At 31.4% G+C, this 8,291-nt stretch overlaps 1 long non-coding RNA gene across 2 annotated transcripts; it reads right to left on the reverse strand.

Annotated features, from left to right (window-relative positions):
• Positions 1–206: 206 nt before the first annotated feature.
• On the reverse strand, positions 207–2,868 carry LOC129294192 (uncharacterized). 2 transcript variants are annotated; one of them, XR_008589313.1, is made up of 4 exons: positions 2,411–2,868; positions 2,101–2,317; positions 699–1,580; positions 207–464 (listed from the first exon to the last, which is right to left on the reverse strand). It is a non-coding gene; the product is annotated as an uncharacterized LOC129294192 (long non-coding RNA). The 2 variants fall into 2 exon arrangements; XR_008589312.1 differs by having other exon boundaries at positions 2,101–2,868.
• Positions 2,869–8,291: the final 5,423 nt, after the last annotated feature.

Consider the following 8,291-nt stretch of genomic DNA (forward strand, 5'->3'; position numbering starts at 1 on the left):
TATGATGATTATCACCAAATATGCCCCTACTTATTTGACGGTTATTCAAATAATCGTTAAATATGTCCCTGCTTATTTAACAGTTATTTACTGTCAAATATTAGCAAGGCTTTTTTACAATTATTTCAATTAATTTTAATTATCTTTACCAATTTTGTTTTTATTATTCATTTCAATACACACTAATAGATAAATAATAGCAAGGGAACAATGTAAAAAATATTTTATTACTAAAATTTAAACGTCCAATATATTATAAATAAACATCATAGGATTGACGAGAGATCAATCACTTAAACACTCACTATACAAAAATATTATCCTATAAACTATATCAACAAAAAGTTCTTAACAATACATGAAAGCACTAAAAAGATCTTCAAGTTATTGATCAAGCTCCATCGTTCAAGCTACTTTCTCAGTCTCTCTTTATGCCGTACTGTTAGCATATGTGAAAAATAAGCCTGACATAGCAATAAACAAAAATGCTGTGTAAATATCCCATGTAACCAATGAACAAGAAAAATGAAATGAGATATGTAAAGTTATTTACATATTTTAATCTCATTTTGCACAAATGTAAAATATATTTGTAAAGTTTACTGCCATGATGCATTATTGAATCACAAATTTCTCCACAAAATTAATGTAGGTCTAATGGAAATAAAATAAGAAGTAGAATAATTAAAATAACATACATGATGGTTCAATGCCAAAGTAGTTGAATACTCTCACTTTGCATTCAACTGAGTAGTGGTGCACCCAGCACAGAATAGAACACATGCATCCCACTGAATCTCACTTAACCTGAAATATAAAATTAAATCAGAAGATAATCCTGTTATAACAATAAAAAATTGCCATATAAATATCTAACATAACCAATGAACAAGAAAAATGAGGTAAATAATATATAACGGGTAAAGTTATAATAGTGCTCCAAATTTAGGTAACAGAGGACAATTTACAAAACTAGTTCAATGCTATCAAACATGTAAAGTATACATCACAAAACAAGGCCTGATCCTCTTCACATTTCTTTCTTTTAGCTTTTAGGCCTGGTTGAAGTCCTCATCCAATGGTAGGGGAATAGGTTGCAAATTGAAAAATTAAATTCAACGCTAAAACTGAACAACTCTAACATTAAGAATTTAATGGTGACTATTTACACGTACCAACTACTGAAAAGGTTCAATATAAGAGAAGTCAACTGAATGCATGAAGAAGCAAACCTCTCCCCATTAAATTTCTTATAATTCACATACCAAGTGGTTTTGCTGTGCAGGCAAAATCACAAATTGCCTCATTGGTCTCTCCAAGTGAAGTTTGATATGTCTTGTTTTCATTTGCAGTGACACTATTAGTTACCACCTCCAATAATCAAAATGAAACCTATGGATTTTATCTTATGATTTTCTCTAGCTAGTATAAGTAAACTTTATGACTTACGGAGTTAAGATACACAAAGATGAGCCCAAACCAGAATTCACACTAATCCAACTTTATGATTTACTGCAGCGAAATTCGTGCTAATCCAATCATCCACTCTGTTTTCATTATTCTCACAAGTATGCCAATATCTGTCATCCACGTAAACCAACATCATGTCCATATTATTCATATGAATTTTATAATCAACCCACAGCAAAAAATATTGTACAGGAACAGATTCAAATTAGGATATGCTCAATCACCCAAAAAGGGTGGGGGGGGGGGAGAAAGAGGGAGTAAATTATGAGAGTAAATTAAAGTGACCCGTTATACATGGTAGAAGTAAGCAGCAAAAAAGTGAAAGAATAAATACAATATATATGTAAAAAGGACGACATAATTAGAATGCACTTCTGGCATAACATGCATAATTTAAATGTTGCATTCTTACCCTTTTTAAAAAAAAAAATTGTTGAAAGACGCATGAAGCTTTGAATGAAAACAAGAGTAGAAGGAACATTTGCAAGGAATCTAGACCAATACATGAATAGCAAACCAGAAACAAGTCTTGCAAAAGTAAAAAGACATATACAAAGTGAAATTTAGTTATAAACCTTAAAGATTATCAATAACATCTAATTTGTGTAATCTCTACAATGAAGATTTTACCTTTTATTTTTCCCTCTCCAGTGACTTAATTCAACGATGTTGCACAGAGAAATATGAATACTGTGATCGGAATTTGAGAGAGAAAAGAAGAACACAGAAAACTGTGAAGCAGAAGAATGAATATGAGCAATGGAAAAATAATCAAAACAGAACAAGAAACAAACCTAGGATGCAGCAATCCACCTTCTTGAAAGGCATATCTAGAAACCTCAATACTCTATAATCAAACCCAACAAAACTTAATCCACCTAAATATGAATTTAGGGAAAGTTAATTCAGAATACTAAAACAGAACAAGAAACGAACCCACCTTCTCGACAGCAAGGAGGATACACTATAGCTTCAAAATCCAACGACATTGAGAGGTCTCCAATGGCCGCAAATAAGGAGGCTTCTTGGGCAGCGATTGTTTCACCTTACCTCCAGCATCTTGCTCTTTCTCTTCATGTCCTCCTTCATGGGTACCGAGTGGTGTGATTTTGAAGTGAGGGAGCGAGTTTAAGGGTATTGTGGTAGCATATAGAGCCCTGACAGGTGGTCGAGAGAAGGACCCAGAGTGATTTGCGAGAGCTCGAACCCTAATCTTATCATCCTCATACATTTTGGAAACACCGAGCTTGTTCGAAACATTATGGCAGTGATGCAACGACAAGAGAGAAACGGTACGAGGGCGGTGGTGTGACAGTGACGGAGTGAAGAAGAGGGGAGGGCTCGAGATCGGTGAGGGTAAAGGAAAGTGCTATCGAGGGATTAAAGGGATGAGCTTCGAATGAGAGAGGATAGTTTGACCGTTAGATAAAAAAACCATCAAATATATTTTTAAAACAGAACATTTATCCAACGGTTGTCAAATTTAACCCATCAAATATTTTTTAAAAAAAATATTATAATTTTTTTTTAAATTCATCAGTTATGATTTTTAATCATCAATATATTTATCTAATATTTGACAGTTTTATACATAACCATTAAATAAATATTTCTTCAACTTCCGCCTTCATTTATATGATGTTTAATTATTTAACTGTCAAATTTTAAGTATCAAAAAAGGTTATTTTTGTAGTAATATTAATAGAGGTATTATTATCTTTACACTTTAATTGCAATCAAGTCCTAAGAGATTTGAATGTTGTTTTTAAATTGTATCAAATTTATTTATAAATAAATTTGATTTGCAGAACCTAATACATTTTTTTCCTTGTTAAAAAGATGAGGAAATTTTATTCCATGGAATATGATCAGTATAGCTTTTTTTTTTAATTAGTCTAAAGATTCAGTATCCGATGAACTTTTAATTCGCGCCATGTTGTGTCAAGAAAAATGTAAATATGTGCTTTTATTATTAGGCCTGTGTATATATCTACCACTACTACAGAATATATCTTTAGGAGCGGGTATTTAGGAGCGCTTCTTTAAAAAGCGCTCTAAAATGTAAATGCGGAATTTACCGGAGCGCTTTTTTAGAAAAGCGCTCCTGTATGTCAGGGCTTTTCAATAAGATAATGCTCCTAATTAATATAAATAAAATATTATAAGAAATTTAAAAAGACCTTCGGGAGCGCTCGTAGTTAAGCGCTCCGGAAGACTATCTTCCGGAGCGCTCTTCAAAGAGTGCTCCGAAAGAGCTCATCTTTCGGAGCGCTCTTGGAATGAGCGCTCCGAAAGAGCTCATCTTTCGGAGCGCTCTTTTAATAAGCGCTCCGAAAGAGTTATTCTTCCGGAGCGCTCGTCAAAGAGCGCTCCGAAAGAGAGATCTTCCGGAGCGCTCTTTGAAGAGCGCTCCGGAAGACCACCTCTTCCGGAGCGCTCATGAAATGAGCGCTCTGGAAGAGGTGGTCTTTTATATCTCTGCCTCCCGTCAGTTTTCTTTTCCCTATTTATGAGTTTCTTTCAAACCTCTCTCATTTGCTGAGGTTGTGCGTTCCCAACGAGTTCTAGATCATCGCTGTATCAGTCTATCTTCCATCGCTGTTCACTGTTCCAGATCGTCGTCCGCCGCTGTTCGCTATTCCAGATCGTCGTTTGCCACTGTTTGCTGTTCCAAATCATCGTCTGCTGCTGTTCGTTGTTCCAGATTAGTGTTCATCACTGTTTGTTCATTTCTGTGTCATGTCGCGCCATCTGTCTCTGTTTTTGCGCTGCCGTCGCCGTCACCGCCATCTCATGCATCACTATTCTAGATCTACATTGCTGTTCCAGATTTGTGCGGCTGCTGTACACCGGAGGAAGCGACACCATGAAGACCTCCGTTGTAGCCGTGTGTCATTGTTGTACAGCCGAGGAAGCAACGCTGCAAAGACCTCCGCTACTGCCGTGAAGACTTCCGTTTTCTGCCGTGAAGACTACACTGTGAAGGTATTTTTTAATAATTAATTTATAATGTAATATATTGATATATTTATATATATTTGAGAATAAATTTCATATATATTTTTTTAATAATCAATATTATAGATAATATATGAATTGGAGTTATTTATATTACAATTATGGAGTATTTGTAGTTGATAATTAGATTAAAGTTGAGGAAACTACTTGAACATTTTTATTTTATTTATGAAATATACTTTTAAGGGAGATTATTGTTATTAATTAAATTACAATTGATTGACAGAATTTAGATGCATTATGCTACTAAATTTTTATTTGGATGAATTAATTTTTTGAGTTTAAATGTATTGTGTTGTGGAATTTGATTGTTTGATCATTTGGGAGGTTCTTCTTTTAAGGAAGATGTTGTTGAATTTTTTTTATAGAAATCTAAGTCTTTTGTTTATTGAATTTTGATAATCATATTAGTGATATGGATCATAAGTAGATGTCGGCTAATCAACTATCTAGAGAATATTGGGATGGTGTGGATGAATTCATTGAATTTGCATTTTGTTGTGATCAAGACCCCCTTGGAGTCATATGTCCTTGTTTGAAATGTTGCTATGGAAAAAGAGTAAAGCTAATAAAATTGAAAGATCATTTAATCTGTAATGGGATTGATCCAACTTATACTTGTTGAACCATGCATGGGGAGACAAGGAATGATGCAAATGATTGGAGGGATAGTGCGAGCTACTCAACATTTGATCGTGATAATGGGACATATGATGTTGACCGTCTTGATGAAATGATTCATATATATAACTTCATCGCTGAAGTATTTTAAATTAAGTTAGAATTTATTTTCACCATATTTTGATAATGACATCTTTTATTATTTTATAGGTACCTACACAATTACAAGGTTGGGAGTGTGGATACTATGTTATGAAGTTTATGAGAGAAGTAATCACATAACAAGAGTTGATCATTCCTGAAAATGTAAGTCAAAAACTTTAAAATTAAGTTGATATAATGTTAATTCCTTATATATTGCTTTCATATCTTGTGTAGTATTTTGTTGGAGTAAGATGTTCGTATTTTACTATGGAGCAAATAGAAGATTTAGTTGAAGAGTTGTTAGAATATATTATTGGCTGTTTATGATAGAAAGTTAGATTTCAATGTTAGAAAAATAACAATAGTTTCATTTGTTAGGCTTGTTAGAAATTAAACTAGGTTAGTTAGGAAATTAAAATTTTTGTATCAGTTTCAAATTCTTTTCTTGTATATAAATTTTTATGTTAATATTATTTTTAAATTAGTTTTTGATATTATGATTTGTCATTATTAAAGAGACGTAAAAGGAGAAATTTCAAAAAATCTGATTTAAAAAAAATTAAAGTAATATACGGGAGCGCTCATTTGAAAAGCGCTCCTGTAAAGTAACATACAGGAGCGCTCTTCCAGAGAGCGCTCCTATATGGTTCATACGGGAGCGCTCTTTATAAAAGCGCTCCGGTATGGTTGCATACGGGAGCTCTCTTGTAAAGAGCGCTCCCGTATGTAGCTCCCTTACAGGAGCGCTTTTCGAAAAGCGCTCCCGTATAGCGTATATATAGGAGCGCTTTTTTTAAGCGCTCCTATACATTTCGGAGCGCTCGATATGAGAGCGCTTCAAAAGCGCTCCCTAAAGTAAAAAAAAAGCACTCCTGTAAACTTATTTTGTAGCAGTATACGTTAATTGCAACAAACACTATTATAATTAAAAATGCATGTATTATGATTACAAGTGGCGTGGACAGGCACAACTGAGATGAGGCATGGATAGAATCTGGGAGTTCACACTCTTTTTTTCTTTTCTTTTTTTTTTAATGCATGTTGTGAATAATATTATCGTGTATATTCAGAGATTTTTATATGCTAGTGGTTCCAATAATAATAAGGAGCGGGAGAAAGGGTACCATCGGGGCCACGTGTATCATGCAAGCATGCACGTGGCCGGCCTCAAATGTAGTCACATAAAAGAAGGAATAAAGAGGAACAAGAGGAGCCTGCTAATCGCCTAGCATAACAAAAGTCAATAATTATCAATAAATATTTGCTCTACTAAAATGGACCATGACAGTTTAAGTACCGTTTTACGTTTGAGTCTATGCAAACATAGAAAACGCTTTTAAAAAAGTCACTTCTAATTATTTCGACAATGATCGAATTTGACATAATCTCAAATAACTATATAAAATTATAAAAGATTAAAAGACATTTTTACTCTTATAACATTTTGCTTTTCAACATTTTAAAAAGGTGCATTGCAGATAAACCATTTAAAAAATTAATTTTAACCATCAGTTAATCAAAAAAATTATAAAAAAGATTTAAAAATTATAAAAAATGGCTTATAAAATTACATAAGTATTCTATAAAAAATTAACACAAATTAAGTCATCCATGGTACATAGTAAACAAAAGAATATGATTGTTATTTTTTACCCTTATAAAAAGCTAAACTATGATTTTGACAGATTATTATTGCAGGGATTCTGTAATATTTTAGATTATTTTTGTAATTTTTTAATTAACCAACAATAAAAATTAATTTTTTTAATAAATAGGACACTTAGTGCATTATTTTTAAATATTGAAGGATAAAATTATATCACATATAAATTTAAAATAACAAACACTCTTGAGCGAATTGTTGAAAAGTAAAAATACTCCTTAATACTACAAAAATTAAGGACAAACTTCCTTTTCAAAGTTTAAATAAAGTTGCATAACACAGATCTCCCGCTTATTTTTTACAATTCAACTTCCATCTCCTCATTTGCTAGCTAATTATTAAATACTTTTTTTGTCAAAAAATATAAGACATTTGTAACTAAATCTCACTCTTAATAAAATAGTTACTTATTTTTAAATTAACTCTATATTTTTATATTTATTTCTATTTAATATGATAGTATTTTATCTTAAAATTAATATAAAGTGATCTATTTAATATGGGCACTTCTAAAAAAGAGAGCAAATATTATACTTTAAAAAACTCAAAAAACACTTTATATTTTTTAATGAATAAAGTTACGTGTTTTGAATCAAAATAACTCTCTTTAGCAGACGTCGTTTAAAAATTATTTACATTTAGATTGCCAAAAGATGATTTTAATGCATATATTCTAAAACCCCCTTCTCTTATTTCAAGTTTAGATATAATCATACAAAGTTCTTTACATAGTACTTTACTTAAAAATTTAAATATACAAGTGGCTTAAAATAATTTTTCAAAGGCATATGCATAAAAAATGCCATGAATTAGGTTTTTTGTCAAACAATAATGAATTAATCGCATCCTTTTCAAAGGAGAAATATTCAAGTTATATGAATATATACATGAATTTTAAATTACCCGTTCAAGCATTCATTCAAGTCGCAACTCATGACCGTGCTGCAGTGGCATGAAATGCTCTGATAATCAAAAGTCGAATATTTCGGTTTTCGAAGCCCCATGTCAGAATCAAGCCAGCGAAAAAAGGGTGGGTGGATGATAGAAAAATTTTAAAAATATTCATTAATTCAAATTATATTTTAAATATTAAATTTTAAAAATTTATTTAATTTTATAATTCAGTTGTAATAAATTTATAATTTATACTTTAAATTTTAATAAAAAATAATTTTATAATTTTTCAACTACGTTAAAATTTAAAACATAAATTATAAATTAATTATAAAATAATTAAAAAATTAAAATATTAAGTTATAAATTTTTAAAATTTAATAATTAAAATTCAATTTAAATTAATTGCTACTTTTATGATCTTTTTGTTATTCTTCCGAGAAGGTTTCATACCAGAACGGGAGAGGCACAGTCCCCGATA

This window comes from Prosopis cineraria, unplaced genomic scaffold, assembly GCF_029017545.1.
Source record: "Prosopis cineraria cultivar Desert tree isolate PC_DT_omini unplaced genomic scaffold, ASM2901754v1 PC15, whole genome shotgun sequence".
NCBI lineage: Eukaryota > Viridiplantae > Streptophyta > Magnoliopsida > Fabales > Fabaceae > Prosopis > Prosopis cineraria.